Source organism: Nipponia nippon, unplaced genomic scaffold (assembly GCF_047370975.1).
Source record: "Nipponia nippon isolate SJK-2023a ecotype South Korea unplaced genomic scaffold, ASM4737097v1 scaffold_7, whole genome shotgun sequence".
Classification (NCBI taxonomy): Eukaryota; Metazoa; Chordata; class Aves; order Pelecaniformes; family Threskiornithidae; genus Nipponia; species Nipponia nippon.
In genome coordinates this window covers 41799734-41818707 of record NW_028262391.1, presented here as the reverse complement: position 1 = coordinate 41818707, position 18974 = coordinate 41799734, and the positions used below count along the sequence as shown (strand labels likewise).

At 34.4% G+C, this 18974-nt stretch overlaps 1 long non-coding RNA gene across 1 annotated transcript in view; it reads left to right on the top strand.

Annotated features, from left to right (window-relative positions):
* Positions 1-18974, top strand: part of LOC148051032 (uncharacterized) — a 178371-nt gene that overhangs the window by 880 nt on the left and 158517 nt on the right. The gene's annotated exons all lie outside the window — the stretch shown is intronic.

Sequence of the window (18974 nt, the reverse complement as noted above, 5' to 3'; positions counted from 1 at the left end):
AGTGTGCAAATACTTCCCTCCTTGGTTACTATTTTTGCAAAGTATGGCATCGTGTATATCACAAAGGGACATCTGTAAAATTTTTCCTATTGCATACTTAGTCTGTACGAATATTTCATGCCTTGCAGAACAAGGCATGAAATTTGTTACCCATGCTAACAAATTCAAAGGTTGTACAAGCATGGTAGCTTCCCCCGCCATCTTTTTTGAAATATGGAAAGCAGGAAAATCCCAGAGTCTGGAAAAGTTGCTGGACAAATAATTTGCCTGAGTTAGGTTTAAAATTCAGAGATTCTTAGCTCTTTTCATAATTCATGTCATTCATTTTCCACAAGTTTTTTAGATTTACTTCTGTGGGTTCTGTGGTAATGCAAATAAAACAAGTGAAGCTCTAAAAGTAAAATACCTCTTCATAAGTTTAACCCATTTTTAGTTTAAAAGATCTTATTCACAGTGAACTTTTTTTATAGTTTTCTCCCTAAGTGTAGGTGTGGGGGGGTGTCACAGAAAGACACAAATATTGAAGTCTCCAATAACTGCATGTTTCCTATTCTTCTGAATAAATGTTTGGAAGCTATTTTTGAGGTGTTGAAATTGTTTTTGTGTTGGGTTTGTTTATTTTTTTACCCTGCTCACTTAATTCTCACTGATTATAGTCTTTTTACAAAGAAAACCAAGGAATAATTGCCTATATTAACAAAGATAATAGTTTTTAATGCAGTGGATCTTTTCTTGTATGTCTTGCCTTTTTTGATATACTTTCCACTTTCTCAGTGGGCAGGAAACTAGATACATGTGTATCTTTCCCTTTTGTGTCCCTGCAGAACTCATTCATTGAATTTGAACTTCCGTGTTGTCTGTGAATGATGTAGAAAAGTGACACGTTGCTTTGTACAGCAATGCACCTTGATTTTGAATGCATAATGAATACTGTGTAAGGAACCAAACCTGGGGAAAGCTTTACGTGTGTGTGTGTTCCTATTTTTTTTCTTTCTTAATTTGTAACTGAAATAGGAGAGTAAAAAAAAAATTTCAAAACAAAACTAAACTCCTAATTACCCCCTGCCTCCTCAAACACCTAGTGTCTTGTCAGCTGCAGAATGACGTGTCTCTGTAAGTTAACCTTGAGGAGAGATTTTTTTGTTCGTGACTGTGGGCAAACCAAAGGACTAGCAAAGTAAGGTTCTTGTTCTCTAGAGCTCTGTGTGGGGAATTGTTACAGGAAAGAAAGCCCTGACTTCTTAGGGCATGAGTGGACTTGCATTTGAATACCAAATTTGTTCATTTGGGAACATACAGAGTTTTCCCTCTTTCATGCTCAGGAAAAAAAAAATTATGTCAATTTCCCATAAAAGTGATCATGAACTATATTAGCTTCATTTGGTAAAGCGATTCCCTTTGACAAAAAGGGAAAATATTAAGTATGCAACAAATAGTGTCACATATGAATCTACCAAGCAGACCATGATGTTTACTCCTGCAGGCTTTACTGTATATGAAGCTAGTGGATTAAAGTAATGAATTGATAAGTGTATAAGCATTTTCAAAATGAGAACTTTTCAATTAATCTTCTTTTCTGCAAGATTTTTGCCTACACCAGCCTGTGTTCCAGGATCCTAGCTCATTTCCTGTACTTAGGTCTTTGAGTTGTTTCTGCATTCGACTTCATTTCCAGGGAAACACAAGAAATCTGTGATCGTTACAGCATGCCATAGTAATTAATAACCTTTGGTTTCTGTTCGTGGAGCAGACCTGATAGTTTTAAAGGATATTTTAATCTGAAATCAAGTGGTAGGGAGATAAGGGAAAGCATTAGTTTGTTTTGTTGCAACAGATGCATTTGTTGCCAAGACTGACCATCAAGTGGCTGAGATAGCTTCATTATTTTAGATGGATAGCTAATTACTGTCCCTTTTTTATTATTCCTATTTCTGTCCTTCATGTGGTGGTTGTGAATTAGCTTTGTGCCATTTTCTAAAGTATCAGGCATTTTTATACATTTGGTATATTGAATGGCAAATACTTGATGTAAAGTCTGCAGTTTTACTCCATAACCAGATTGTAAAATATGAACTGAATTAATCATAACTGCAAAGAGTAATGGCACATTTTCTCTTATTTTATCTTTACTGCCTTTCAGATCATGGTTTAAAACCTTCTACATCTGGTGCACAGAATGAGGCAGCAGCTTTGGTAGTGGATAGCAAGAGGCAAAGGTCAAACCAGAGGCTGCACAAATATTGTGCACTGGATTTATTGTTTTAATTAAGAGTGTGGCAGTTCATCATAAACTGTTTATGGTGTTTTTGCACAGTGCAGCATTTTGAAATCAGCTGTTTTAATGAAAACATAATGTCATATCTGTCAAAGTTCTAAATATTTTGAAAGTGAAATATGAAAACAAGAACTTTAATTCTGGGTTTACTGGGATTAGCTCTTGGAATTGTTTTAAAATCCCTTATGTGTCATATCACAGGTAGCATAGTTCTGTGTTAGAAAGGGAATGGAAAGTACTATACGAAGCTTGTTATTTAATTGTGAAAATACATTCTGAGGGTTACTGTATTGAAAGACAAAGCTGTTATGATTTGCTTTGGACTTCCAGAATTAAGACATAAACATCTTCACAAATGATATGTAAATGCTGTATCCTGATTGTGCTTAAAAAGAAAACCAAACCAAACAAACCCCCAAAATGAATGAATCCTCAAACCTGGAAAGAAACAAATATTCTGTGGGTCATATGATGCCATGATGTATTAGCATCAGGGTCTTTGTAACTAATTATTTACAAGACCTAATGTCTTTCTGTGGACTTTTAAGGCTGAGCACTTTGTAGTCTAGCAATTTTCTGCTATTGTTATGTATTCATGTAGATATGTAAGGCAATTTTGGTTACTTTTTTTGTATAGTCTGATAAAATATTTGTATAATCTGAAAATTATATTTTTGTAGTACTCTCCTTGGAAAATAGAAATTAAGTCTGCCATTAGATGCTAGGCCACAGTAGTTGACTGAGCAGGGTAATGTATGTTACATTTTGTGCTATACTTGGTCAAGTTTCATATATATCGTATTCCATGTTATTTTATTAAATTTAATATCTGCACTTCCTATTACCAGACATGCCTCTCATTCAAAGCACAGAGGCACAGTTCTCTAATCAGAAGTGACAAGCTATATACTTTCTTTCAGCCATTATTCGGTAGCCTAGAGCAAGGAGCTCTGTTTCCTTGAAAATGTTTTGAATTGGGTTATTTTTATTGAAGTATTAAAGTAATTCTTCAGATTTTAGGCTATTATTTAAGTACTTTTGGGAGAATGCAATAACCTCTGGATTCTGTAGCCTTTGTTATGTTAACAATTGTAGCTGCTAAATGTATCTTTTTAATGCTTGTTATGTAAGTGTCTGGAAAAATCATCTGACTGATAGAAACTAACAATATTTAGGAAATAAACAAGATTAGTTGGCTAAATTAGTTTACTATTGAAGTATAATATCAAAGTGACTCACTATTTAAATATACCAATAGATTCTGGTCACCAAACCTTCACCAACAAATGCACATGACTAACTTTTTGCTAATTTTTTGCAACATAAAGTTCATATTTGACAGATTTATTCTTAAGGAGTCTGAAAATGATACCTTCCTATCTTAAGGCTCGTGATGATGTTGGTTAAAGCCCTCTACAAAAACGTCTAATATTTAGGTTTGGATATCTTTATTTGAAAGGACTTCTGGAATCTTTGCAAATTTTATACCTCCTCCTCTTTCCTTCAAGACAGAAAGCAGTGTGAAAATGTCAAAACAGGTAGGGTAGATTTGGTATTGAAGGAGAAGGGAAGCAGTTGTCCCAAACCTCAACGATAAGGCTGCCTTTGTACCTCTTCTGCAATAATATGCATCAAAGAGAAACTCAAGGCGAAGCAGCTTTATTGGGGGTATAGTCCTTTTGGGATACAGATGTTTTCTAAAAAGTGATCTTAATGCATTAAACATTACCAGTTTTCCTCCCATATCTCATGTGTGTATTCATGGGGGGAGATGTGTGAAGTATAATAGAAGAACTGCCAATATTTATTAAAATTGGGTGAACAATGTGAAGAGAGAGAGTGTTGTTAGCAGGTCTCCCTGACATCAAAAGATACATTGGCCTTTGTTAAGTGGAGACAGTGAGCCTTGTGAAATTTTGCAGTGATGTTGATGTACGCATGAGAGAAGGGTAATGCTACAAAATTAATGCCAATCTTGAATAAAGATCTTATTCTTCTAGCCAAACATCATGAGCACAATTCAAAATATTTTCCCAGAAACAATTTCATAATAAATTTCTACCAGTTGTAGGCATTGTTCTTATCTTGTTGCCTCTGTAGTCTTGCTTTTTTAAAGTAGAGTACGTGTTAGGTTTTGAGAGCTTTCTTTTGTTAGTATGCTTGATTGATACTACTTAATAGGACCATGGTATTAAACATCAGCTTTCTTTATCACTGTTCTGTACAATTTTGATATATTTAAAAATGCAGTGGGAGCTAATTGCAATGTTTGATTGACCAGGACTACCCTAGATGTAAACACAGCTTCATGTGTATATTATCAATTCCAAATGATTGTGTTATTTTCTAATTCAGATGAATGAAAATGTAGCAGATCCACAAGTTATGTAGACCGTGCTAAGCAAGGAAAGAGAAATAGAAAGTACTCATGAGCATGTTAATGGGAAAGTAGGAAGACTTGCAGACAATGTGAGAAATATGTATGCCAAAAACAGGGTTAAGTTCCATTATATCACCAGGCACAGTGGTTTTGTATGTAGTTTTGATTAAGTAATTACATGCATACTATACTATTTGATTTGCAAATGCAAACTGTATCACATGTACAAAAATAAATGACTGTTCTATGGAAAATATGGCCCTGAATAGAATTCCAGAATGACAGTTCTTACAGTTTGTTGGAATTAGAATTACAATTCCACTATATAATTAATTTTTTGAAATGAATTTATCACTAGTTGAAAAACAAGAATGGGTAATACTGAAGTGGTTAATGTTAAAATAAATGAAATGCATAAGAACTGATGTGAACTAATAGAGTAAAAACCCATCAGAAATGACCAAAGCATGTTAGAAACTAAAACATTTACTTTAATAATAACCAACACTACACAGAGAGAATGAAAACATCAACAGAGTAATAACCTTACATGTCTAAAATCTTTTATAAGATGCTGAGCAATACTTTGAAAAGATACAGTGGCAGTAGAAGGCTTCAGGTAGAAATGTAGATGAAAAATACAGGAAATTCTGACCTGAGAATAGCTGAAGGCAGGGATGTTATTAGGGGGAAGTATCTCATCCTGGCCCTGTGTTCTTCATACCTTCTGCTTATATCCACTGTTGGAGACAGCGTACAAAGTTAAATTACCCATTGATCTGACCCTGTGACTTGAGCTTTAGATTCCAAGTGTGCATCCTGGATGGTGGGTAAGTGGTGGCGAATCCTTACTGCTTCAGTGCCAGGAGTTAGACTGGCAGTTGGAATGAATGGTATTGGCTGCTAGCTGCAGATGCACGAGGAAGGATAAGTGTATAGTAAAAACAGACATGCAAGGGCATGCTGTGACATTCCCCAATATCCTGGTCCCTATCTGGCCTATGTTTCAGGGGTGGAATTGGGATATGGCCATGGTATACAACTACACAAACAGCTTGAAAATGCTTCTGGGTCCCCTAGTTTAATATAGCCGTAGTCAGCTAAATCTTGCTTGGTACTTACTGAGCAAAGTGCTTTGTCTAGTATTTAATGGTACAACAGAGATGGTCTGCAAGTTAGGAGTAAGTATGTAAGGCAACTAGTACCTGCTAAACTCAATAGTAAATGCTGACCCAGGATATGCTTTACACTTAGCAATGTGCTTCATAGGATGTCATCTTGCCTCTCCCCGAGAAAGGACTGTCGGTGATTTGTTAGCAACGGAAACACGAGGAACAGGTCTGCTGTTCCCATTCTGCAGTAATATGGGCTAGTTTTAACCTGTTATTATTCACAGCTCATAGTAGTTCAGCCTGTTAGATTTGATCTGGGAATTGCTTGATGAAATGTTGTGGCAAAAGTAAGTCAGACTAGGTAGAACATGTGATTCCTTTTGGCCTTGAAAATCTGTGGATCTTTTTCAGACGTGGATCTGTAACACCACTTATGAATATTAAAATCCATTCAGTGCTCTGCTAAAATGACATGATACAGTTTTCAGTTAGGAAAGATGTAAAAAATTTCATTTATATATACAACTTGACTATGTTTAATTTTCAGAACTTTTATCTTGAAATCATAAGTGTGTAAAATTTGGAAAGATGTCAGTTACTTGACAGGGCAATGTATAAATTGTTCAGCATTTCAGTGGTATTATATGTACATAGGAACATTTTATATTTTAACTTCTAAGTCCTGAATTTGAAAAAAGCATCTATGTTTCTGCAGAGAAAATGCATACTGTTCCTAACATGCATTAAAAAAAAAGGGGGGGGGGGGAATCTAAAGCAAAAATGGAAAAAAAATATACTCCCTTTAAAACTATTACTCCTGCTTTCTGAGATGCACAAGTTTTTACAACCTCCTAATCATTGGTACAGTTTCATTTGTAGGAAAAGAATTGGTTTTGACAATAATGTGGACAGAAAGGTAGAAATGACAAGAGGATATGTAAGTGGAATCAGATGTCTAGAGTTTTCCCAAAAGACAGAGAAACATTTATCCCCAAATGGGACAGATAAATAGTATTTGGGGATCTGTTTAAATGTTAATAAAAACAAATGTGAATTGTAGAAATTATGAAGTAAATCACATAGGAAGCAGAACTTTAAATTTTTTTTCTCTTCATTTTTCTCAAATGAGTATCTGTTTATTATTGAGTGATATTGAATATTGACTCTTAAAATTTATTTTGTTAAATAGTGCTGACATATTATGTGATAATTTAAATGATGCATTGTTAACAAATGTATAATTAGCATTCTTAATGAAAAGCCATAACTTGATAGGCCAATTTCTATAGTCTTAAAGCAAAACCCCCCACATATTTATTTTAATAATCTACAGCAAGATAAAATGAATAGAAATATCTGAAAATATATTAAGATATATGTATGTACATTGGACATTAGTGCTATATACAAAATATATTGGGAATGTGTTTCAAAATATTTCAAACATTGTTGACCTTTGTTATATAATACCAAGCTCAGGGAAATATATTTGCATAGATTTAGTAATATATTGTAAATAACTACGTAAGACAGTGCACATTTTTCCTTAAGATGCAGCATTATAAGCAAGACATTAAATTATGCCTATCAGACAAAGCAGCAGAATCTCAACATTTTTTTTTTATAGCACATTCTATTGGGAAGACATCTCTGCTTCTAAAAAGCACATGCATTAACTGCCTGATTCATGTGGTGACATGTGGCATATCCAAATGTGTTATGGATCTCCCAGGAATAAAAACAACATAGCAAAATCATCACCTTGGGATGTTCATTGAGTGAATATTTTACAGACATACTCCTTTTATATTTATATAATAATTTAGTGTTATGACAATTTTTTTACCAGTGTTGGCAGTTTTTCTTTTTTATAATGGTATTATATTTGTGAGCCTATTAAGTGCACATGGGCTAAACTACAGAAAAAAGTATTTTTCATAATTCCTTAGGGTGCTTGTAGCAAAAGAACCATATTGGTATAGAAAAATGTTAATAAAAGGTCAAGCAGAACTTTCCAATGTTTATCATGATAGCAATAGCAATTTGGGGCTTTTTTTGAATTGTATATTGAAGAAGCAGATTTATGGAGTGTATAGAGAGGAAACTGTACCTACTATACTTTGTACTTGAACTTTTTATTAAGAGGCGCATCTAAGTTTTAACAATAATCAAAGTAGTTAATTTCTACCATTTTTCCTTTTAAATATCTGGAAATAGGTGTGAAATTGTATGAAGAAAATTGAAGAAGTTTGCTTGTTTTGCTGTGTTTCTGTTAGGACTATTTCTTTGTACACTAGAATCGAGACTGATGCTTGTATCAATGTAGTCATTTTTGCTGCTCCAGAGAGATGGCATTCAAAATGGGAGCAATGCTTTTGGTAGAGTGTATTCATGTACAACAGACAAAGAAATGCTGGCTTATAATTTAGGAATTAGTCTGTTCATTCTGGTGCATCATCATATTCTACATTTATATTTGCACTGAAATAAGGACCCAGCTAGTTGATTGTTGATCAACTCGTAAGTGTCCTGGAGTCATGTAAGAACGTCTGAGCTCAAATTCTGATTTGATGATTCTTTTAAGAGTGTTTCTTCTTGCAGAGACGCTGTGATTTGTTTAATTATAGAATAGACATATCTATTTAAAGTGTACAGTTTATAAAATGCTTTTCCATGTCTATCCAACAAATTTGATGTAGAAAAAGCCAGGTAATGCAAGTGTTGACTATCTCTGAACAGGAAGAAACCTGGCTGGCTGATTCAAATTTCATTGGTACCCTGCTTGGTGTTCTTTCAAACTGACCAGGTGTCTGGTCTTGCACCCTTGAAATCTGTGTGATTTTTTTTTTTTGTGGCGTTGTTGTTGTTTTTTTGTTTTAGGATACTTAAATACAAGCTATGATGAGATTAACGATGGCATGAACGTATACATGTGTCTTTACACTCTTTTGCTGTGAGATTACAGCCCATCAGTTGTTATTAACTCCTCAATAAAAGAGTAGTAAGAAAACTTGTGTGCTGCTTCTTTGTGCATTAATTTGCTTGAATGTCTGTATCCTAAAACAAATAAACCATTTTTTTCATTGTCTTCCTGGTGACAAAAGCAAGCCATAAACTAATAAATGAGTATTGTCACACCTGGTAACTGGGTTAGGATTAACTCCAGAGAGTCTCTCATTCCTGATCAGCTCGGAAGACATGGATGATCTACAAATGACAATGCAAGCATCTTCAGACCCAATATTGTGATGATACTAATTTTCAGTTAATTTTCTGTTTCTGCTTCAACAGATAAAACTGGACTAGGTGCAGGTAATAGTGTACGTACAGTGCATAAATGATATTAAGAATTCCGAACTAGATACTTCTCTGCCTTATTTAGAAAATGCAAAAATTTTCTTCAACTGCTTTGTAAATCTTTCTCTGGTAGTATGCTATGCTTTAATTATATGCAAGTTACAAGACTGTTATGCTGCAGATTAAAATACTGACCACAGACAAATACTGCATCTCCTCAAAGTAGAAATGTGTTTTCTGTGCAGAAGTGTAGATAAAGGCTATTTTCTTGAAATTGATCCAAGCTGGCTCCACAGGAACAGAAGCATGAGCATCCAAAGTAGCTGTAACAGCAGGAAGTTCACTTTTCATTGCCATTTTGCTGTATCCCTTGTGAGAAGGGTTGGAAAATAGTGCAGCAAAACTACAGGAAATCTGTATCAAATTTTCTTAGAGATTCATCTTATTGTTTAGCAATTTTCCATTGTATCATATTAGCTCTGTATTTAGTATGTCTTTTTGGCAGAGACAGTGGTGATTTTTATGTTATCACAATTATATTAAGAATTAATAAAGAAGTGTTAATGAAGAGCAAATTATGTTGGTAAACTAAGGTATATAAAATATCTAAACAGTATCAGGTTTGCCAGTACAAACTGATATTAAATATGCTGCTTAATATCTGGTGTCAAGTTATTAATGGTTTCCACTTTTATCATATGGTCTAGAAAAAATATTTTCTTATGTGTCCATACAGCATTTTAAAAAAAAATATATCTTTTTAAAAAAAAAAAATCCTTTTTGTGCATCACAAGGCTTCCCTGCAAGCTTCGCTGTGCAGTGAAATTGTGGTGCTTTTCACATGTATAGAAATCTTTTGTAGGTACACCTTAAATAGCTAGTAAGTTGGTGAACTAAGTTACATGAAACCTACACAATGTGAAGATGAAACATCTTGAACGCAAGTGTGATAAAGCATTGCAATTCCTATGATTTGGGGGAATAGGAACTATTTTAACTAGCAATGTCTTGGAGAAATACAGACTGAGATTGGTACTCAAATTTTGCCTGCCTACAGAATAAATATCTTAGAAATTGTCAATTCAGTTTTTAATTCTGAAATGTTTGAATTTCACATTAGAGTAGAAACTCTGTATGTTGTGGTTCCCAGCTACCAGGGATACACCAGTAGTGTTGAGGCATGGCATGAAGCCTAAATTAATAAGCTCTTTCAGGCTTATTAGGCTGGGCCCTGTGCTGACACTGCCAAATTGGGCAGCTGGGCGAGGAGGGAGGTAGCAGCAGGGGTCAGAAGAACAAAGGATAGAAGACAAGGAGACAGCATCAGGCAGTGGCAAGAAGCAATGTGGTGAATAGGAGGGAGGAAAGGGAAGGTGGTGGCTGGAAAGGAGGCAGGTCATGAGCAGGAGAAGAAAGTGGAGGTCATGAAGTTCATTCCAAAAAGGAAACTGGGGACCAAGGACCTATTTCATTCAATGTAACATGCAACATCAGACCTGATATGAGTTACTTCTCAGCTAAAATAGTTATTTTTCTAAAATTGAACTCCTGAGATTTTTACATATAGAACTGGTCTCTACTGTAACCGTTGGTATGTGTAAGCCCTGTTAATTTTTTGCTGATAGCTAGTGTGTAAACAGAGCAACAAAGAACCAATCTCGTAAGAATTCCCATCTAGTCTGTGCACTGTAGCTTAGCACCTGAACAGGCTATATCTGTGGGGGTACAGTGGTGGGTTGCACCTCTTACTGAAAAATGGTGAAAACTATTCACCCTGACTGGTGGGAGTGGCTGGGGAGAGGGGAAAGGGGAGGCCTTACAGCGAGGGTGATGCTGCTGGAAATGTACATTGTTGTCAGCTTTGAGCTGTGAGGATGATCAGAAAAGCCCCGTTTCTACACAGTCCTTCAAGGATTGCTAGTCTTTTCTAGGTCATCTTCAGTCTGCCATGGAGCTAATCTGAAGTCAGCACATCTGGAAGGAAGTGGTAGAAAGGCCAAAGTTCTGTCTTGGCCTCCAATAGATTGTCTGTATTGAAGAAGAGACCTCTTGGAGCGATTGTAGTGTGATTCTGTCTCTGCTTTGTCCTTTCTTGATGAAGTGATCAAGGAAGAGTTCTGACAGCTTTTCTGCAGATATTTTCTTTGTTTAAATTCATCAAACCCAGGAGGAGTAGTAATTTGGACACAGGTACTCACTCACTCTGCCTGTAATAGGAAGTGAGGTTTTTGTGGTACATCTTCTTTAAAGTGTTGTCATTCATTTTTCATGGAATATCACCCTTAATTGAAGAGCTCTTTTTTGCTTTTCAATGATCTGTGTATTCCTTCTTCTTCTAGTTGCTCCTATTTTAATTTTGAGTGCATAAGATTGCTTGCATCTTTTGTTGGCTACCTTGCCAGAAATATCCAATGTATTCTATGAGCTTGAGTTTAAAGAAGAGTGGCACTGAAGCAGGTTTGAGAACTTTGAAATACATACGATCCGTTTTTTTTATGTCTCTGCCTAATTTTGAGAGGTGCCTGGGTATGATGCAATGAGCTACCCAAACGGATGAAAATGTACAATACCACAGTAATGGTAGTATCTAGGTGTGTTCTGACTGCTGTTTATGTTTCTGTAAATATCTAGCGTTATCTTCATGTGGTGTTTTGGGGGCACAGGGAAGTTGCTATGTTGACTCGGAAACAATTATTCAAATCTGAACAGTCTGTGTAATTCATATGAACTAAAAATGTATGCATTGGTCTGTCATTCGCAAGGAACTGCAAATGGGCTGTTACTAAGAACATAAATGAGAATTAGACATCTGTGTCCTGTTAAATTACTTGGCGGTACCTCACTGTCATTTGTGCCTTTGACCACTCTTAGGGTGTGCGTTTTGTTTGGACACAGTTACGCTTCTGCTAGGTCTGATTACTTTTTTTGCTGGGACTTCTGTGGCAGAGGTCCCGCACTCTTGAGCGGTCTGCTCCAAGTGCTAATCCTCTGGAGCTGGAGCTTTGCAGTTGTGGCATCCCTGTGAAATACAGCTGTGCTGCAGATTGCCTCTACTCACTCTTCTCATTCTCTTCCATTGCTGCCCCAGGGTTTATATTGAGTGAGTAAAATTTGGCTTTCTGTCTTCAGTGTTGCTCCTTCTTCCTGGAAATAGAGAATGTGTAGATAACCGTATTTCCTTTAATTAGTTGCTCTATTCTTTTTCCTGTGCTATTTGCTAGGAAAAAAAAGACTATGTAAACTCCTGCCCAAGTAACAGAGATCCTAGTTTAAGGCAGATGTAGAGATCGGTAAATAAAGAGGAGCAGCCTTGTTACATACTGCATGATAAGTGACTGAAAAATATTAAAACATATTTTGATTTAAACCTACCCTATTCTCAGCTGCTTCCAAAAGTTTTATCTGACTTTTATGTTTTTTGAGGTCTTAGCTGCTTCTGGAATATCTCCATCCCTCTCCTTCTGTTTGCTTTGTGTTTTTTTGCTGTGTGGGTTGGTGTGGTGTTTGTTTGTTTGTTTTTTTTAAAAGAAATAGTTCTACCCGTGTCATGAATGAGAATTTCAAGGTATTTTATCGTACAAGTAAATGGAGGGATGGATAATGTTAAAAATGTCTAGCAATTCTAAGAGGCATGTTCAGATTTCTGAAATTCCTGCTTATATTTTGTTTTGCACCCAATGCAGTTTTCAACTTATTGCAGCATTTCTCCCCTTTTTTTACAATTGTAATAGTAACAAACAACTTTTTTTTTTTTTAAATGCTGTTCATAGGGTTTCACAAGAGTAAATATGTTACTGTAAAATAAATAGTATTACATGCACAACATGAAATTAGTTGTCCAAAAGATGACATTGTCCCAATTCTGCCTATTACAATTTTTTTTTAATGCCACTTCCTTTTGCTGCTGTAGTTAACAATACTGTTGAGTGATGAGGAATTAGTTATAGGAATAAAAATTTCAGAATATGTCTAAAATTTGGCTAACACAGCTCACCAAGGATTTTCTATTTATATGGTAATACTGGACAAGGATGATACAGAATTAGTCAAGACATTTATTAGTGTTAAGAATTCTGCCTTCGAGCCCTGCCGTATGTTTAGGTTTGTAGAGAATAGTATTTAGCCGCGGACTTGTAGCTGGCAGCTATTGCTGAGACACTAAGAACTTCAGGGAAATACGTAGCAGTGTAAGTACCTGAGTGAAGGAAAGAGAACTTTTAGGATAATTACATATACACAAATCTCTTTTTATTTTTAATTTCTGTCATTAGTATTTTGAATTTTATTAAAATATGTATTTTTTTAAGTATTGTGAAATCTTGTCTCGGTTCTACAAATAACACGCTGAAATGCTCTTGCTGCATTTTTGGGGGTATTGTTTTAGCCGATGGTGATCCTTAGAAATCCTTGTTTTCTCCGGCTCCGTTCCTGCTGTTTGTCTATAGAAATGGACTGTTTTTCATTTTTGTTCACTGAGCGTATTGCATTTTTTTCTGGACACGGCAGCACGAAAAATCATTTCTGTGTTCTAACGTGAACACTACTACTGGTATTGGGTAGGAGCACCCAGGGAGCGATCCCGCTTGTGGCCTGATGGTGGGAGTATAGGCACATGCACCTGCAGCACACCGGTGCATTAGCAAACTGCAATGAGGCCATGGTTGACCTTTGTCAGGCTCAATAGCCTTTCATTTATCACTGATCACAAGAGTGGAATGAACATATTTACTTGTGTTTTACTTTCCACTTATAATATCTAGTGGCATGGGAGGAAAATGAAAACAATTGTTCATATGGGAAATTTATGTGCTTCATCTGGCTGTATGATTTCCACAGTTGTACCAGTGCCACTTAGGGACTGGTATTGCGTTTTACATCTTTAGGCTACAACAAAGTAGCTTTTCCATCTGCTGTGAAGCCTCTAATAATGCTTGTCTCGCTGTGTTTTTGTAGTACAGTGTTTCATTTGAATAGCAGACTTCTTTAGCTCTTTGTTTAACAAATGCCTTTCATCTGATGTAAAAAACCACTTTTGTTTTAAGGATATTTTCCCTTTATTCTTAGTGAACGGAAGATTCTAATTTCTGATTTCTCCTGTTAGATGCTGGGTACAAATTCATTTAAGTACCTGAACTAGTCTTATTCCAGTTCCAGAGTTCTAGATGGAAATCGTTCCTGGATATTATGCAAAGGGTTTCTGAATTCGTTCCCATCATGGGTTTGATGCTATGTTCATCCTGTTCTCTTCCATGCTTTACTTATTCAAATAGTCCCATTAAAATCGATGGGATTATTCATGTAAGTAAGGCAAGTGGGAGTTGCATTTTAATTTGAGTGATTTTTTTTTTTTTTTTTTTTCATTCTTAGTTGTTTTCATCATGTGTTTCAACTTCTGTAATGACTAAGCCTGTAATATTTTCTGGTTTTGAGCACCATTTTTCAGATTTGTGTTAGTTTAAAATTTGTACATATCAGTACACTTGTGTAAATCTACCTACAAATAAATTCTCCTTTCACCCCTGTTTTACTGTATGTTAACGATGGCAGTTTTATTAAACTGCATGACAATGTTGAATGCCCTATCATTTAATTCAGTTAAAATTTCTAGAAAGGTAAACTATTTCTTTCAACTTCACAGATTGAAGTAAATATATATATATATATATGTATAACCAGATTCTGATCACTAAATGAGAAGTTTATCTTTCATTATCTCCTATATGTCAGCAAATTCTGGTGGTTTAGTGATAATTTTTAGATGAGGTTTAAAGAAAATGTAAGTAATTTATTTACATAATAGTACAAGGTGAATAGGTAGGACAATAAGTATTATAATATAGTGTTTGGAATTTACATATTGTAAAATTCATAAATGCATGACTATATTCTTTTAACAGTAAGTGGCATTGCTTTACAAATACTGCTATATATAGCAATGTTTATCAGTAGATAATTTTCAGAGATACTATAGGTATGTGTGTAATAACTTTGGTAATAAACAAATTATGAAATACTGTGATTTGCTGATGGATTTTATTTTTCTACTGCACTGCTTGCATTTGTAATGTAGTTTATGTAACTTGCATGGTATACAGATTGGAAGCAGAGCCAGATTACAGGGAAATCAAATAGAGTAATAGAGTGAAACTGCATTGAAAGCAGAGTTGAATGAAATTCCAAAATTATTTTAAGATTGCGTTCTGCAAATTCTGATTTCATAAGAAGTTTTTCACCTTAGAAAAAAGACGTTGCTCTCTGTGTGTGACAGGAATACCTACGGTTTGAATGCTGCATCTAGAGCACAGAAAGCACATGTATTCTGCTTTGGTATGATAGTGATTAAAGGGTGTTGCAGTCCTCAGTTTGGCAGTGGACAGCAGAGTTTACAAAAAGCTTTACCTTGCTTTTGGTATATTTCTTATAGGCAGATCACAATTCTGTGTTTATCAATATTAGGACATCTGAGTCAAAAAAAAAAAAAAAAAAGGAATAATGAAACATGTACAAAATCATACTGTTGCATAAAAATGCATACTAGATGCTGACCAGTCGAATGTTACATAGATGTTATCTGAGGCTAATCATGTTTTTAATGCCCAACCCAAGAACCTTGAGGCTTCAGGACCTATATTTAATTTATTATTTGTAGCTGTCCTTTTGTTTCTGTAGAAGTGATACGTTTGAAATGCTTATACTGTATCTGTTTGCTTAATTTAAGGGATAACATTTACTGTCTTAAAAGCAAACTTTTAAAGTTACTGAAGGCAAGCAGCAGTCTCCTCCTGAGGTGACTGGCATCTTCTCTCAGCTAATTAGAATTTACCCCATTTTCCCAGCAGTCTTACAATTGAATTTTTCAAAATTGCGTTTCTTTATTGTATGTTGCCAAATTCCAAGGTGAGAAAATAGTAAGAAAATGAACAAGTATTTATGATAAATTATTAGCCTTTATGTATAAGAAAAACAATTTCTATTGATATTAGTAAATATGATAAAACACACATTATAATAGAACTGGACAGAAGATGGTTTGATACTGAAATAAATATATGACATGTTTTTGAACAGGGGAATATTGATGGTGGGAGACAGGTATACGTGTATATGTGGGTTGTATTTATGTACAAAGAATTATAGGATGCTGAAATGCTTCTTTGTTTTTTGTTGCTGTTTTCAGTGAACACAGATTGATAAAAGAACTAAAGAATGTGAAATATTTTACTAATTTTATTTGCATTTAAGTTTTAAAAATCTCTTATTGCTTGAAACTGAAGTTAACTTTTAAAATTATTTATGGTAGCAATAATGCATGTTTTTGTTATTGAACTATATCTCTATAGTTCATCTAGTGAACAAAATCCTCCCTCAGCTAATTATAACTTACAGTATTTTCCCAGCAGTCTTACAATCAAATTATTCAAAATTGCATTTCTTTATTGCATATTGCTGAAACCCAAGACAAGCAAACATCAAGATAATAAACAATTATTTATTGCAAATTATTACCTAATATGTAAGATTAACAGCTTGTAACTATTAAGATTAATACATGTGGTAAACTGTATTTATTATACTTATTTTGTAGCAAATATCTTTGTATAAAACATATGTTTATGTATTGCAATTAATGAGAAAAAGTGTAAGATTAACAATTTAAGCTGTGTTTTGTTCTTAGATTTATGTACACTGTAAAATTTATTTATTGCACTTATTAAAAGTATTTAATGATGGACTTTTAGATGCTATATTTTTAATGTGCAAATATAAACTAAAGGAGTGTTAAATTACAAAATGGAAAATTATAACTGAAGTCAAAGGATCTAACTATTTTCTGCTATAAATCTATTTTAAAATGATCATCACTGGAATTACAGAATCCTTAAATTGTGGCCTTTATAGTACATAATGAGTTGTGATGAGTTTTCCTTTTTAAAGGCTTTTTTCATCATTAGAACTAAACTCAACATCTTGCTCTTAAAGATAAATGTAGCTCATAGTATAAACATTGGAATCATATCTTTTTATGATGAGAACTTAAAATAACATTTCTGAGAGGAGAGAGCGAGCAAAACCAGACAACTTGTGATGCACTGCAAGGAAGAAACTGAATTTAAAAATGAGGCTTCTGCTTTGTCTTTGGAGAAGAGCTACTGCTGCAATCATGTAGATTGCACAGGTTGACTGAGAAGATGTTTCAACACTCTCTTATTCTGGAGAGACTTCTTTCGTCAAAGTACTTCTAAACTGATTTTTGCTTTTGCAGAAGTATGATATTTTTCAGCATCTTTTATGCTTTCTTCATTTTGCTAGGAAATTTTTACTGCTTCAATCTGTCAGTGATTAGGCTCTGGTATAATATGTTGTCGTAGCATTTTTTTTTTAGAAAATATTGGTGTATTACAAGTACATTCAGAACCTATTTATATACTGGGTTTTTTGTAAAGAAACTGTTTTTGGGGGAATGAATCTTTCAGCTGAAATGTATTTCTACTCTGCTTCTTCCTATGTGACCATGCTTAGTGCCAGGCATTTAGAGTGTACTTAATGATGTAATTATAAGAAACAAGTGATGCGATTTCATCTGGATTTCATACTTAAGCAAACAACCATGTACATAAGCAGGTTGGATAGGGAAAAAACCACATCTACAAGTTGGTTTTTTTTTGTTTTGTTGTTTTTTTTTTTTTTAATTTTGTGTGAATGGGATTGATTCTTATTAAACACTATAGAGACAGTCTTTCTAAAAAGATTAAATTAAATATTTATTTCACAAATTGGGTACTTCTAATAGTGTTTTTTTTTTTTTTTTTAAGAGCATTGAAAGAGTACCAGAGTATGAAGAGAAGAAATTAACAAGAATGGCAAGCTGTGTATTTTAAATTTTTATGTTTTAGGTATTCTAAGCAGTTATTCTCACTATTATTACTTTTAAGCATGCTGTACTGGGTTTAAATAACTTTACTATGTTGGACTTGAAATATTGAGCTACAAGTGTGTTTTAAGTCAGATAAAAATATAGTTAAGTTTATGATAACTGTAGTGATTTGATGCATTGAGAATCAAGTAAAAATATTATTTTGTTAAAAGCAGTGAAAACTTTGAACTGAAAATGAGGTGGGGTTTTTTTTTGTTAAGCTTTCTGGAATGTAAGAAAAATGTCTTTTGCTTACAAAATGGATTTTCAGTTTTGTGTTTTAAATGCATTAAAACAGTGATGTACTGAGGAGTTCTGCTTATTGCTGTAGGTGTTAGTCCTGTTTAAAAAAACTGAATCAGTTTTTCTCTAGATCTAATTTATTACTATACAGTCATTCAACGAGATTTTTTGTCAAAGTGCTAATATGGTGAACTGATCCTGTTTTCATTGAAGTCAAAAGGCTCTCTGAGTCTTTTTTTTTATTCCTCATTTGTTATAGACAGATGTGAGTCTAAAAATGCTTATCAAAATACGTAACATATTTTGAGGTTATTTTAAAGGCTTATGTTCTTAGTATGATGCTTCAGTTCCAAAACACTGACCTTTAGTTTGCTAATTTTGAAGTAGTAAAGATCCTGTATATTATATTATCTGTACATCTATGGAACTCTAGAAATATTTGATCTAAATTCTCTAATGTGATTTCACTGCTCAGGGAATTTAAATGGTCTGAATTGGGGGGTGTGTGGCTGGCTGAAATTTCCTGAAGTGGGAATCAGTACTCTAGTGCTCCCTCCCGTCTTCAAATTTACGATCATAAGAACAACTATTCCGCAGCAGACCAAAAGCCTTCTAGGACACTGTCCTTTTTGTGACATTGGCCAATGAAGGATTTAGAGGGAAAGAGTGGAAGTAGCAGAGCCAAAGTAGGGTTATATTTTCCCAAATTTGTGCTCCCTGTTTCTGGAAGCTGGCAATTTATGACCTATGGTT